Below are 15,634 nucleotides of genomic sequence, written 5' to 3' on the forward strand. Positions count from 1 at the left end.
CCCAGCTTGGCCCAATGCATTGTCAACTGCTCATTTTCCTTAAACATTGCTCCTCCCTTTCAAAACTGCTGTAATTATCCTACTCCTTAAAGTGCCTACCTTTAACTCCTGCATCCTCTCCAAATACCAGCCCATCACCAACCTCTGTTTCTCTCTAAAGTTTTGTAATATGACATTGCCATCCAACTCCTTCCCCAATTTACCCATCTTTCCCAGTATGAATCTCTTCAGTCTTACCTACAGCACTGTGGCCACTCTGGCCAGAGTTATCAACAATATTCTGTGTGACTGTGACCATGATGAATTATTCTTCCTTGTTCTCCTTGACCTCTCTCTGAGCAGCAGTAGCTGAGTCTTCAATCATCTTTCCCTTATATGGAACTCTCCCTGCATTACTATATCTTTGCTCATCTTCAAAAGCACATTTAAAACCTACCTCATCCATGCACCTTCAGCTACCTCCTCCATGCTTGGTCACTGCTGAAATGAAGAAATGTGAACATATTTTTAGTAGGGATAGGTGGCCCATAATTATGCAAAGGAGGCAACAATCATGACAGTGTAGGAGAAAAGAGTCAGTGGAATGTCAATGATTTGTAAGATCCAGCAGAAGGTCCGAAGGAAGTTGAGTTACTTAAAGAATAACTCAAATGGAAGGCATAAATATTGTTGTAAAGTAATAGCACGAGACATATATGGACATGAAGGAAAGTAGTAATTGACAAAGATATGTGAAAATAACACTGTACAGACATTGAGAAATGCTAGCAAGGATGTAGCAAGTAAAGTAGTTGAAGTGGAAATTGTAGGGTATGCAAATTATTTTAAACTTGTCATGATGGAAGAGAAAATGACTGGATGAAAGATTCAGGCTTTGGTGGGTGAGCTTTCCAATAGAAGTTGGTACAACAGCATATGCGATGTCTCTTGTCTCCTTGCACAGTACACTGAGTAATGTGGGATAGTTCATTGCCTAGATTTGTGCTAATATCTCCGACATGAGTGATATCATGCAGCAATGACCATTTGCATTGCAGTGTGGCATTGAATATATAGCAACACCAGTGACATTACTTTTTTGTAGACCATAGGCACAGTAGGAGCATTAGCAATGAATGTCCCGACTGCTACTATGGACAATTTGGGGTCCTAAGTCCAAGATGCACTCATGGCTGGCCTCAACTTACTTGGATGATGGTTACCAGGGTACACTAGGTAAGGATTCAGTCTCTTTGGTAAGCCTGAGCTTCCATGCCCTGATCCTGTTGTGATAGACCTGCTGTATGGGATAGTACCTGCTGCAAGAAGTGTGCCTTCGATGCCCTCTGTGCTCTGCCTTCTTCTCTTCCTCCTCCTGTTTAACTGCACCCATCCCCTCTAACAAAAGACTGCTTGGTACTAATCATATTTATAATTGCTGTGATGATACTTTGAAAATTCCCATTCGTTAAAATCAATTACAGCAGGACTGGCCTGGAGTTAAATACTTGCTCTTAGATTTGGCCATGAAGCTGCAGAATGCTACATGAGTTCATCAATAAGAGTTTTCTCTCTCCTCATGCTCATTTCATGATGCTTATTAGTTCTGTTTTGGAAGGGTAGGAGTCCTCCGATCTGTGCAACACACTGTGGCCTTGAAATTCTGCTGCTGGAAGTGAGGCAGGGTGGGATGGGTGGGGCTTCTGCGTGCATTACATGCTGGTCCTGACCTCGTTCTAAATGGTGGGATCAGGTAATTACTAATTGGAGAATCATGCAGGCTGTCTAACTGCAGGCGACAATACCTTATATGCATTGTGGGAGGGAGGGGGGGGTAGTGGCATGGATGGGTGAGAGTTAAGCCTCAAATTAAATATAAATGGTTCTCTAGGGGAGGGGGGAGGAGAAGCAGAGACCTGGTGCCACAGTGGGATATCTGCTGCTTTAAAGGGCAATGACAACACTGAATTCAGCAGAAAAACTTGGACAAGATGGCAGCAAGGGGCAAAAGAAGAGCAGCCAACTTCTGGGAGTCAGCCCTGGATGTCCTCCACCGTACGCATATATGGAGCAGGAATTGGTTGTTTGGGTCTTGGGCCGGAGAATGTGGTGTGTACTCTTTGGAGGGAAGTGGCTGTAGCACTGAGTGCTACCTCCTTGACCCTACAATTCCTTTGCTGTACGGGAAGGTGTTTAACCACCTCAGGAAGCTACCTGTTCCCCCGGCCCTTCCTTGCAATCTTTTTATGTGTGTGGTGGCATTGCTTCATTCGTTACCTCATTGTGCTCTAGGACTCTACTGTGGCAAAATGGGTCCATATGAATTTCTACCCCATTAAGTTTAAAATCTTCATTCTGAAATCCTTCCTCAGGGTCACATACCCTTCAGTCTTCCATCTCTGGCCTTCTGTGCATTCCCTGCTTCCTCCACACCACTATTGGTGGGATAGCCTTCAGCTGCTCGGCTTTACTCTCTAAAACCCCCTCCCTAAACCCCTCTGCCTCTGTATTTCTCGCTCCATCTTTAAAAACCTTCTCAAAACCCATCTTTACACCGTGCCTTCAGGCCAGCCCTCCTAATCTCCCCCCAACCTCCATGGCTGTGTCCATTCTCTTTATCTATTTTTTGTTTTTTCTTTCTCCTGTCTATGAACCACCTTGGGACATTTTTTTATGTCAAAAGCACCATATAAATGTAAGTTATTGTTATGTGGTAATTGAACATTTCCTGCAATTTAGCTTAAACACCAAAAATAATGTCCGCTCGCTGAGCATTTCTTCTTAAAATCTCTGCTAAATGTATTCTAGCCTCCAAAGCTAACAATGACATGTCAACAGGAAGAAATTAATAAGATTATCAGAAATGGATTGTGTTAACTACTTTTAGCTTGGGAAAAGAAAAGTTAATATTTTGGAGAGAAAAAGGCAACTGATTATTTTTGATTTCCACACAAAATCTTCTGTTACTGCACTGCCAGGGACTCCAGGGTAAGTGAGGCATTCTCTGCACCTGAGACTTATTTGCTCAAGTATAGTTAATATAGCAATACATGCGCACAGAAAGCAAAGCTGCTCACTTTCAGACAGACGGAAAAGAGAGTCATTCATTTGTGCATCCACAGTGGCACATCTGCGATTTTTCTGACATATAGGTTTTTAGCTGTCCCTCTGCCTGACTTGCTCAGAGTTGCAGCTGCTGTACCGTTGCATGCTTAAACTCTATTTTTGGCAGGAACACGTGCTGAAAAATAGGTTACAGTTCCTATTTTGGTGAAAAATGCCTGTATAACATCATCAATTTTGCAATTTAAAATCAGCAATTTTATTGATTTATGAGTAAAATGGACAGGATCGGGAAGTAGCCTGAGTGTATATAAAGTATTCATATAGGGGAAGCCACAAAATTAAAGCAAACAGTGGTAAGGCACACTGGGCACAGACTTGGGAAGGCATGACATTAAAGTGAGTTGGGACCATCACTATGTCTGATGAATACAGTTCTAAAGTTTAACTGTAAAGAAATGCATGAAATTACAGTGAGTGGCACTTATATCCATGATACGGGAAATGACACATATGCAGGAAAAGGGATGAAGTCTGAATCAGTCGGAGCCTTGCCTCGTAATGGGAAAACTGTGTGCATACAGCAAAAGGACATCAAGTCAGAGTGTTTTTCAGCATGGGATATTACAGGTAGGGATGTTACTTTTAGGCATGTTAGTACTTAGATTCACCACAAATGGTTGCCATTGATAGTGCCACATGAGTGAAGTTTTGATTATATGTGCTTTAGTTAGAGTGTCAACATTGGCCAATTCTAGGTGTGCAATTTTCACAAGTTGTACAGATTGACTCACACTAAAACAAAAGCATCATTAAACGCACCAATCTGTGTATTTCATATGGGCCTTAGGGGGGTGGCCAAGCGGTATTAATATATTCTTCTGTCCTCTCTCTTGTCCTTTCAGTCTTTCTATTCCTCTCTTTTTTCTTTTCTTTTCCTCCCCTATTCTCTTTCCCTATCACTTCCAAGCCCTATGAAGGGAGACAGCAATGGAGTCGGAACTATCTCAGCATTCATAATTGTGGCGAAAGCCCTGTATTAAAAGGATAGGCCTTATGCTTTTAATAATATAAATTTCATTACCACTATGGATGCCTGGATAGCCATCTCCTTAGCTTCCTGTTGCTCTCCAATGAAAGAAAGCAAGTGGAATGCCAGCATTACTGGCAGATTCATAATAGGCAGACGATCAGTCATGAGGCACGAAAGTAGGGAACAAAATCTGCACTGTGAAACTCCTGCCAATTGCAGGCGGTTTGGTGGATCTGACTATAGTTTCTCTCACATTGTAGGGCAAAGAGTGGCTCTCTCTATTTAGTGGATGTTTACCAAATAAAGTGGGCTGAAAACAGAAAACATACCAGAAAATATATTTTTTTAATATTCGTTCATGGGATGTGGGCATCACTGGCGAGGCCAGCATTTATTGCCCATCCCTAATTGCCCTTGAGATATTAATATTGATTAATATTTTAATCCTGTTCTGAAACTGTTATATAAAAAAGGTGGTGTGAATGAAATCTTGACTATTGTATTATCAAAAATGAATTGCTGTAACAATGTGGGAGACAGTTAACAGAAATGTGGTTGTTACACATGCATGAGTGATTTGTATTGGAGATTCATGAGTAAATCAATAGGAAATCAATATGCTATAATGATATTGATTATTTGCTGGAATTCAAAAGGACACAGCTAGGTAGACTTTTGGCAGGGAAGATTGCATGTCCATAACAAATATCCATCCATTAATTTATATGCTTATTTTGATAGCATTTTCTCTTTTGAATCATTAAATTATGGGTTCATGTCCCACACCAGAACTTGAGCACATCATCTAGACTGACATTCCAGTGCAGTACTGAGCGGTGCTGCATTATTAGCGATATACCATTAAACCAAAGCCCCATCTGCCTGCTCAGGTGGATACATAAGAAATTCTATGTCATTATTCAAAGACGAGCAGGGAATTCTTCTGATATCCTGGCCAACATTTCTCACACAACGAACACCACCAAAAACAGACTTATTGATCATTCGTCTTCTTTTGTATTTGTGGGGATCTAGCTGAATTTTCTAACACAATGACAATGATTTCACTTCAAAAAAGTAATTCACTGGTTGTGAAACTTTGAGATATTCTTAGATTATATATAACTGCAAGTTCTTTCTTCTATTATTTGACCGATGTTGAGTATTGCATTATCAACCTATTGCCAGCAGGTGGGGTAGTGTCAGAGAGGATGATGTATGAGCCCAACATTCAGAGACAGGAAAAGACACAGCTGCTGTTCAGCTGAAAGGATAATCGATGACAGGGAGTATGATCTCAATTTTTATTCAATTAGTGAGAAAGATTGCATAACTTACAAGAATGATAGGCACAAATATGTTGCACTATTCTTTTATTGTGAATTAAGTTAAAATTAATATACTTGCCATCATCTTTTGTCCTATTTTTCATTTGTGCATTACTTAAACAGCAGGAAACTATATGAGTGATGGAGCATTGTGAATACACTTTCACAAGAGTAAAAGACCTTCATAGGCCAGTTGCACGTGTAAAGGAACACCCTCAATGCACAACCTGCAATGTGACACTCCAGTATTACTAAACTTATAGAAGAAAAATAGAACAAAACACACCTTAGAAAATGGTGTGCAGAATAGACATCCAGTTATTCACCACAGTACATGAGCATTTTATAATATATTTTGACTGTGCTTAATCTGGCTAAACTGCAATGAAATAACATTTGTCAGTACTAATTTCTCAATGTCATAAAATAATAATACCCTTCTGTGAATTTCATCCAGGATCCATGACAATCTCTAATTAATGCTTCTGGCACAAAGCACTTCAACCAGAATACAACATCTACAAACAAATAAAACCATCTCCCTCTTTCTGCCTCATATATGTTTTTAAATATATCATCAGTATATAGAAGGGAGTAGGATTAACAAAAGAAACAGCATCCACGAAATGCTGTTGATCCATAAAATCCTTATGTTTATGTTCCTAACTTTGAAAGTATGTATTAATATATATGAGAAGAGTTTTTTGTCTGTAAGAAAGAATTTAGATGTGCATTATATTTCTCCCCTCCTCCTTTAGGTTTTCCAAAGCCAATCACATACTTAGAAAGTGAGGAGGTGATGCCCTCTGAGACCTCTGTCAATGCCAGTCTGTTACTGGTCACTAGGGAGTGCACAATAGCAGCCAGCTGATTTGCCCTGTGATACCCCTCCCCATTTTGAAGCACTACTGCTTCATTTACTGTTTTGCTGATGACCTGGATGGGTATGGAGGGGATGAAATTGGTCAATGCCAGTAGCGCAAAATGGGCTGATAATGAATCAGCAGCCCGTTTTACATAGCGTCTGATTTTCTTTTACATGCAATAAAAATGAAAGGGGATCAATGAATTTAACTGAGCCACCAAATTGGCACATGCTCCTGAATGACAATAGTCAACTGACCCCCCTCAGTTCCCCACACAAATCTGATATTGTTTTCTTATCACGATGATAATGATACATGCCTTTAAATAATCCATAAATGTCCACCTTTGTACGACAGATGGACCTTTTATGTAAAACTGCAGTTTCCACCTTCTTTCCTTCAGCAGTAATAGGGTCAGTCCTCACGTAGCCTTAGTGGATCCTGCTCAGATTTTCTCCTCTATGCCTTGTACCTGATTGATGACAGTGTAAAACCAAGGCAAGTCTGAAAATGGATGTAATGCAGAACAAGGCTTTTTGGAGAGAAGCACAAGGAGGAAGATTTACATGTCAATGGTTCTACAAATGGCAGGAACATTTGACGAAGTTTTCTTTCTGCAAGCAGCAAGAACGTGCACAACTGCAAAGTTTTGAAATATCTCAACACAAAAATCTCCACAAATGCAACTCATGCTAAACCAGGGTTGAAAAATTCCACTCACCAACTTTGCCAAGCTTGAAAAACAAAGCAGCCTAGTCAGTACATTTATCTTTCAATCGCCAATCCTTCATACTTTTTTTGTGGGTTTATGCCACATCTTTCTGGTCTGTTGAAGCTTTTTCCTACCCCACTGATTTAGCTCCTCATCCATAGCAAAGGTATGTACCATTTATTTTTATAAAAATTATCCTCAGGTTTAAGCTAAATAATAGGTTTTGGTGATAAAAAAGAAATTTAGCAGATTTCCCCCCAAAAATCCTACTCAACATGCAGTTTGAAAAAAAGCTAGCACTGTGTTACATAATTCCATAGAAATAATGCTATCAAACTGTGCAAGAAAATAGACTCATGAGTACAATCCCAGTGTAGTAACAGCATACTGAAAACTAAAATAATATCTAACTGACAGGGATGTAATAACTGATTGACAGGCCTGTGGTAACCCACTGATCCTGTTATAATTTACACTGTATGGTTCTACACACAGTTAAACTTGTTATGCACACACACCACTGCATGTTACCTGATTAGATGAAATGTCAATGCTGTATCTCCCCTCAATCGTCTACGCTACAGAGGTTAACTTAAGGTCAGTTCAAATTAATGTCTAATTTCTTAGGCAGAACTAATGAAATGATGAGCAGCTAGGTTCCTGTATATGTTTAAGTGCCCTGGCCTACAGATCAGATGAGTTCCTTCGCTTCACGTTAGTATTTTTAATCTTCAGTTTTATAACACACAAAAAACTTGTACACTATATATTTCTGATTAGCACAAAGTTTGGTGAACAACAGTTTTGTTGAGTTGCCTCAGGCCTTTTGAATTTGATTGCTAGCTTATGCACCAAGTGGTGACAAAGTCTAAGGGGTTAAATCAGTTATCGTTAACCCCGTTGGAAAACGGGGTCAAAAGTGACCAAATTCGCAGGGCTGTGCCTTGAGCCTCAAGGACGCTTGAAAAATGTCCGACACCATGTTGGTCTGGGACGACTTTCAGGCATTAGGCCCCTTGCATATGCTAATGAGGGGCCTAACGGCAGGCATTGGGCCTTCACCACTCAGATTTTCTGAGTGTGGATGTGGCCTAGCAAGTGACCTCCACCATAAAGGTATGTAATTTTTTAAAAAAAGTTTGACATGGAGCCAGGAGGAGCAAGAGTGCTTCTCCTAGCTGTACAGCATTTCCAAGGGCCACTACCGACCCACGATTGCCCTCCCTCACATTGTCCTCTCCCCCTTCTGAAAATTACCTGAGGGTCGCTGCTTTGAGGCAAGTGGCCCGAAATTCATTTCCTGAAATGGGTGAAGTACCTGTGGAGGTGCGACAGGCAACTCGCCTAAATTATTGAAATAAGGTCTGAGGCCCAATTTCAGTCCAGCCTTGGACCTCCTGGTTGGGGCCCATGTTGCCTGCGCAATGCTGATTCTAGGCCCAAAAACAGGTACAGACCAATTTCTACCCCTAAATGTGGAAATGCGGCTAGCTTCTCCTCGCCCAAACATCAGTTAAAGATCACCCCACAAAAAAAGCCAAATAGCTAAGCAATAAAAACATCTGTTCAAGAGAAAGCTTGATTGAGTCCCTTTAACAAACTGAACAAATAACCATCGATGATAAAGCAGTCAAATTTTCAATAGGTTTGTTTTCCTTTTCAATGCATTCTGCTGGATGTGTGCTTTCCAAATTAATACTCATATAGCCAGGGTAGTGTCTGCCTTGCACTGGCTTTCCAAGCTATTTTTCTCCTTGCAGCAATCTCAAGGAGCACTAAATTACAAATGTACAATTCTGGTGCATCCTACTGTATGGTAGTGACAGCTAACCAACAGCTAAATTAATCAGACGCAGACTAGATGCTTTTGAGACGCATAATTTATGACACTTAGAGAATCTTCAATGGCCTGACTTTATCAGAAATGACAACACCCGTTAATGCACGCAACTCCCTGCATCTACCTGCTGGGCCCTGCTTCCTGTAATGATTAGGTCATCTCATGCTTATGAAATGCCTTTTCCCTTCAAGGCTAATATATAATTTCAACCCTCCCTTTTGATGACTGGAGTCACTCATGCAGTTGACCATGACGTTGAGGTCAAAATTGTATCAGACAAGATGTCAATATCCTATGGGGATACAAGAGATATATCATCCATCTCATACACAACAGAACAGTTTGGGGCCATCTTATCTTTCAGCTTCATGCTACATATATTGCAGCTGCTTTATACACAAACTAAAGAAAATGTACAGACTGCTTCACTTTTTGAAATAAAAGGAAAAATTGTGAATGCTGGATATCTGAAGTAAAAACAAGAAATGCTGGAAATGCACAGCAGGCTAGTCAGCATCTAAACGAGAAAGAAAGGCTAGCATTTCATTAGAAGTTCTTTAACTATTCTTCAACGATAGTTTGTGGCAAAGAATTCCAAATTCTAACCATCACCTGAGTAAAGATTTTTTTTTCTAACTTCTCCTTTAATTCTTCACACATCTCAAATTGGTGTCCTTTTATTATTGTCACCCAAACCACTAATCAGTAATTACCTAATCACACCTCTTCATAATTTTGAAGATCTCTATCAGGTCAGCCCTTAACTTGCTCAGCTCTAGTGAAAAATGCCCTCATTTCTCAAATCTCTCTTTATAACTGTAACCTCTCATCCATGTTAACATCCTAGTGAACCTACACTACATCTTTTCCATTATTTTTACATCCTTCCTATAAATCGGCACCCAAAACTGTGCACATCTCCTTCACATTCCTACTGATTTGCTGTTCATTTCTAATATTTCTTGTTTTTATTTGACTTTTTGAAACACTGGGTAGAAAGAGCACCCTACTGCAATATTATACATCTAAGTGATTCTTGACTATACTTGGTTTGGTCTCTTCTGGTCCTGAATTTGGTTTGGAGCTCTTGCCTAGTTGGTATTCCGTAGTCTCAAAAAAAACTGCTACTCAATCCAAACATATGCAAGAACAGACTCTTTCGATAATAAATTCAAATTTATGCACATATCAATGCCAAGACCACAGATAGCAAAAGTCGTTTTTGGAACTGAAGGGTGGAGATCTTACTGTGAAAAGGCTTTTAGACCAAAAACAAAACTAGAATACCAGATAAGCAGAAAAGCTAAACAAAAATCTAAACAAAAAAAAGCAGAAATACTGGTAAACCAATAACATAACACAAACCTGGACCTCACTATATTGGAATCAGTGTGCGCTGGGGAACACTTGAGCACGAGTGATCATAATGTCATTAAATTCAATATTGTGGCAAGGGAAAATAAAATGAATATACAAGGTTTCAGGAGAACTGATTCTAATGCCACATGGGTCAAAATGGAGAGAATAAATAGGAAAATAAATGGAGGTCAAAATGAGCATGAATGGAATGCTTTTTAGGACATACAGGAGTGCAAGTTAAATAGAAGTACAAGATTAATATCAAAATGCGATCCTCAGTGGTTAATAAAGAGGTCAGAATAGCATAAGGGAAAAACTAAGATCTTTAAAAACAATCAAAGGATTTATAAATAGAAAAATATTAGAAAATATATTAAAGTAAAACAGAAAATGCTGGAAATACTCAGCAAGTCAGGTATTATCTGTTGAGAAAGAAACAGAGTTAAAGTTTCAGCTCGATGACCCTTCATCAGAAAAGTAAAAGTTGCTAAAACAAAAAGATAATAAGGAAGAAAAAGATACAACTGGAGAAACAAATTAGACATTAGAAAATAAAATTGTATTCCTTGGGTGTACTCAGGGATCAAAGTATTAAAGGATAAGAGGGTTCAATTTTAACCTAACCCACCCATCGGGAAACTGACTAGATCGGGTGAAATGCTGGTTTTACACCCAGGTCCGATTTTACTTTCCATTGAAGTCAATGGCGAATAATATTGGGTGGGGTGTAAAACCAGCATTTCACCCGATCCTGTGGGTATTCCGCCCATTTTAGATTAAAATTACCCCCTCCGCCCATTTTAGATTAAAATTACCCCCATTGTAGTAGAGACAAACAGACCAGTTTGACTATAGAAAAAAATAGTATTATCCTGCATCCAGTCATTAGATTGGTGGTGGATCGATTGGAGCTCGTAGAGAAAGTAATGAAGAGCTATTAAAAAGCACAGGCGCTTAAATGTAAGTATAATACAAAGTACCAGGACAAAATGGAATGTATCCATGACAATACTTGTACTTGGACAGATCTAAAATTGTTATGAATTTAAAAATAATACATTTAAAATAAAAATGATTATTTTTCCATCTGTGCAACATAGCAAGTTATAACAATAGGCATGGGTATACAGTGCTTTACATTGGTGGTAATGACTGTATCATAAGATATAGTCATTGTTCACTCCCTGGTAATTTGATACATAAGATATTTTTTTTTATTCGTTCACGGGATGTGGGCGTCGCTGGCAAGGCCAGCATTTATTGCCCATCCCCAATTGCCCTCGAGAAGGTGGTGGTGAGCCGCCTTCTTGAACCGCTGCAGTCCGTGTGGTGACGGTTCTCCCACAGTGCTGTTAGGAAGGGAGTTCCAGGATTTTGACCCAGCGACAATGAAGGAACGGCGATATATTTCCAAGTTGGGATGGTGTGTGACTTGGAGGGGAACGTGCAGGTGGTGTTGTTCCCATGTGTCTGCTGCTCTTGTCCTTCTAGATGGTAGAGGTCGCGGGTTTGGGAGGTGCTGTCGAAGAAGCCTTGGCGAGTTGCTGCAGTGCATCCTGTGGATGGTACACACTGCAGCCACAGTGCGCCGGTGGTGAAGGGAGTGAATGTTTAGGGTGGTGGATGGGGTGCCAATCAAGCGGGCTGCTTTATCTTGGATGGTGTCGAGCTTCTTGAGTGTTGTTGGAGCTGCACTCATCCAAACAAGTGGAAAGTATTCCATCACACTCCTGACTTGTGCCTTGTAGATGGTGGAAAGGCTTTGGGGAGTCAGGAGGTGAGTCACTCGCCGCAGAATACCCAGCCTCTGGCCTGCTCTCGCAGCCACAGTATTTATACGGCTGGTCAATGGTGACCCCCTGGATGTTGATGGTGGGGGATTCGGCGATGGTAATGCCGTTGAATGTCAAGGGGAGGTGGTTAGACTCTCTCTTGTTGGAGATGGTCATTGCCTGGGGCTTGTCTGGTGCGAATGTTACTTGCCACTTATGAGCCCAAGCCTGGATGTTGTCCAGGTCTTGCTGCATGCGGGCTCGGACTGCTTCATTATTTGAGGGGTTGCGAATGGAACTGAACACTGTGCAGTCATCAGCGAACATCCCCATTTCTGACCTTATGATGGAGGGAAGGTCATTGATGAAGCAGCTGAAGATGGTTGGGCCCAGGACACTGCCCTGAGGAACTCCTGCAGCAATGTCCTGGGGCTGAGGTGATTGGCCTCCAACAACCACTACCATCTTCCTTTGTGCTAGGTATGACTCCAGCCACTGGAGAGTTTTCCCCCTGATTCCCATTGACTTCAATTTTACTAGGGCTCCTTGGTGCCACACTCGGTCAAATGCTGCCTTGATGTCAAGGGCAGTCACTCTCACCTCACCTCTGGAATTCAGCTCTTTTGTCCATGTTTGGACCAAGGCTGTAATGAGGTCTGGAGCCAAGTGGTCCTGGCAGAACCCAAACTGAGAATCGGTGAGCAGGTTATTGGTGAGTAAGTGCCGCTTGATAGCACTGTCGACGACACCTTCCATCACTTTGCTGATGATTGAGAATAGACTGATGGGGCGGTAATTGGCCGGATTGGATTTTTCCTGCTTTTTGTGGACAGGACATACCTGGGCAATTTTCCACATTGTCGGGTAGATGCCAGTGTTGTAGCTGTACTGGAACAGCTTGGCTAGAGGTGCAGCTAGTTCTTGAGCACAAGTCTTCAGCACTACAGCTGGGATGTTGTCGGGGCCCATAGCCTTTGCTGTATCCAGTGCACTCAACCGTTTCTTGATATCACGTGGAGTGAATCGAATTGGCCGAAGACTGTCTTCTGTGATGGTGGGGATATCGGGAGGAGGCCGAGATGGATCATCCACTCAGCACTTCTGGCTGAAGATGGTTGCAAACGCTTCAGCCTTGTCTTTTGCACTCACGTGCTGGACTCCGCCGTCATTGAGGATGGGGATGTTTGCAGAGCCTCCTCCTCCCGTTAGTTGTTTAATTGTCCACCACCATTCACGACTGGATGTGGCAGGACTGCAGAGCTTTGATTTGATCCGTTGGTTGTGGAATCGCTTAGCTCTGTCTATAGCATGTTGCTTCCGCTGTTTAGCATGCATGTAGTCCTCATTTTTAGGTACGCTTGGTGCTGCTCCTGGCATGCTCTTCTACACTCCTCATTGAACCAGGGTTGATCCCCTGGCTTGTTGGTAATGGTAGAGTGAGGAATTATGCCGGGCCATGAGGTTACAGATTGTGCTGGAATACAATTCTGCTGCTGCTGATGGCCCACAGCGCCTCATGGATGCCCAGTTTTGAGCTGCTAGATCTGTTCTGAATCTATCCCATTTAGCACGGTGGTAGTGCCACACAAGTGCGAAGACGGGACTTCATCTCCACGAGGACTGTGCGGTGGTCACTCCTACCAATACTGTCATGGACAGATGCATTTGCAACAGGTAGATTGGTGAGGACGAGGTCAAGTAAGTTTTTCCCTCGTGTTGGTTCACTCACCACCTGCCGGAGGCCCAGTCTGGCAGCTATGTCCTTCAGGACTCGGCCAGCTCGGTCAGTAGTGGTGCTACCGAGCCACTCTTGGTGGTGGACATTGAAGTCCCCCACCCAGAGTACATTTTGTGCCCTTGCTACCCTCAGTGCTTCCTCCAAGTGGTGCTCAACATGGAGGAGGACTGATTCATCAGCTGAGGGAGGGCGGTAGGTGGTAATCAGCAGGAGGTTTCCTTGCCCATGTTTGATCTGATGCCATGAGATTTCATGGGGTCCAGAGTCAATGTTGAGGACTCCCAGGGCCACTCCCTCCTGACTGTATATCACTGTACCGCCACCTCTGGTGGGTCTGTCCTGCCGGTGGGACAGGACATACCCAGGGATGGTGATGGAAGAGCCATATGCACACAGTATTATGGTTTTCCATAGATCAAGAGGCAATATTGAAGGTATTGACTGAAAAATATTCAGGTATCTGCTTGAATTGCTGATTCATTTCTAGAGGTTCAAGTGAATTCCAGATTTTAGCCCAGATACAGTTCTTTAGAGGGGTGAAGGGGACTTTGCTCTTTCTCATCTCTCTTCAATGACAGCAAAGTCCCAATGCAGGTTGTTATGTGTGTCCAAACTTCATGATGCAAAATTTCTAGATGCACAATTCTAGTGCTTCCTTTGATCCAAGACCAAGCTATGAGTTGAATCTGCAGCATAAAAGGGAAATGGTTCTGGATGGGAAATGGTAACAGCCTATGTAGACCTGTTCCTCAGTACTCTGGAGGGGAATCAGCCTCATGGTGGCCACATATCTTTGCCAACATCCCTCATAGGACCTGTATTAAACATTTGGAGATGAGAAAACCTGGAATGCAGCATTGGATTTGGATGTCTAGAACAGGTGGCTGGCATATCACAAGCTGTCCTTCACAGGTTTTATCACCATGCTGAAAGCATATGTTCATCTATATAGTTGGTGAGGAAACAGTGAGGCTTGGCATACCAATTGCTGAAAGGTGTTACCTGGGAACTGGGTGGGAGGCCACATGCTGATTGTCACATTTCAAGATTTTTTTCCTATTTGGCCTTGAGGGATTATGGTTTAATTTATATCATGATGTTTCTATGAAGTTAAATTTGGTCTACAAGGGATTAACGCCAAGCAACACACAAGTTACCCAGGGGGTGTAGTAGGTCCAATACCTGGGGGACCAAATAAAATTGTGTATAGTCACAATACTGCATCAATTTGAAGCAATGGGATGGTTGTTAGCACATTTCAGAGAGGTTCGCACTTATAATATTGGATTTGTTTCATTCATTAAGCACAGCAGGGGACATAGCTGGTCAGACAATGTAGTTGCCATGGCCCTCACACTAAGGGGGGGGGGGTGGTAGGTTTCTGATTTAAGGTTGCAGTTGTGATTGGCAGCTTGAGCCAATCCTCAACATAGACAGCTGAGGGGGTGGGGGTGGGGGTGGCATTAAGCTTTTGGCGCTATCTGTCTCTTTGGGTGAAAAGAAGTCAGTTGGCAGCAAGTTATGGGTCTGTAACAGTGAGAGAGGCAGAGAAGTCTCTCTTTTTCTAAAGTTAGCTCCAATCAGTTCAGTAATACTTGCTTGTAAAGTGAAAGTAAGTCCATAACAAAGGCAACATTTGCATACTTTATTATTTTTGCTGCTACAGGGAACAATACGAAATAGATTGACTTGCACTGAAAATTATATTTTTTCAATCATGTATTTTATGTAAAATAAACCAGTTTGTTGGTTTATAATTGGTTTGGTCTCACTGCAGTGCTTATCAGTCTGCCTTCCGGAAAATAGGAGAAACACAGATGGGGGCATGTGTGAGATCACAGTATCCAGTATACACAACGAGGGATCTTATTATTACAGCCTACGAATCACACTATTACATAACTTGACAATGGGCAGTAATAGTGCACTCTTGATCATAGGGGA

This window comes from Heptranchias perlo, chromosome 11 (genome assembly GCF_035084215.1).
Source record: "Heptranchias perlo isolate sHepPer1 chromosome 11, sHepPer1.hap1, whole genome shotgun sequence".
NCBI classification, from domain to species: domain Eukaryota; kingdom Metazoa; phylum Chordata; class Chondrichthyes; order Hexanchiformes; family Hexanchidae; genus Heptranchias; species Heptranchias perlo.